This window comes from Tupaia chinensis, unplaced genomic scaffold, assembly GCF_000334495.1.
Source record: "Tupaia chinensis unplaced genomic scaffold, TupChi_1.0 Scaffold144909_1, whole genome shotgun sequence".
Classification (NCBI taxonomy): domain Eukaryota; kingdom Metazoa; phylum Chordata; class Mammalia; order Scandentia; family Tupaiidae; genus Tupaia; species Tupaia belangeri.
Genome location: NW_006204769.1, coordinates 1,027,344 through 1,027,882, shown reverse-complemented (window position 1 = coordinate 1,027,882; position 539 = coordinate 1,027,344). Strand labels below are relative to the sequence as shown.

The 539-nt window shown below is 59.6% G+C and overlaps 1 protein-coding gene across 1 annotated transcript in view; it reads left to right on the top strand.

The window, feature by feature from the left end:
• B4GALT4 (beta-1,4-galactosyltransferase 4) overlaps positions 1 to 539 on the top strand; it is a 33,304-nt gene that overhangs the window by 279 nt on the left and 32,486 nt on the right. The gene's annotated exons all lie outside the window — the stretch shown is intronic.

The window sequence follows — 539 nt, the reverse complement described above, 5'->3', positions numbered from 1 at the left end:
CCGGGCGCACCGCCCGAGGACCCCGGCGTCCCTCTCCGCCAGGCGCAGCGCCGGAAAGAACCTCCCGAGCCTTCTTTCCCCGCTCTCCAGCTAGGAAACTGATCAGCTGACCCCGGGCTGGGGCCCGCCAGGGGCCTCCCACTTCTAGCCGGTCTCGGAAAGGCTCGTCACCCGAATTTTGAGGGGTTCCAGGGACACCTACCCTTGGCCTGGCTCCCATCCAGAGTCTGTGGATCGGGGTATCTTGATGTTCCATCTTAAATGAGATAAAGGCTGTTAACTTGGTTTGGGGAAAAATGCCCAAGTCCGCGGGGATGGACGGAGGTCAGGCCTTGGGGCTGGCGGCCTTGGAGGAGAGCGCTGAAGCGGGTGGGCGTGTGCCGCGCTGCAGAGCGTTCCAGAGTGGGCGAGGGGCGAGCGCGCGGGGGCGACGGAGCACAGGAAGATCTTTCCACCCCTTTGGTGATGAAAAGGTGGAGGAAGAAGGTGGTTAAGGGTCGAAGGCAATTTTTTTTTTTTTTTTTTTTTTTTTTAAACAA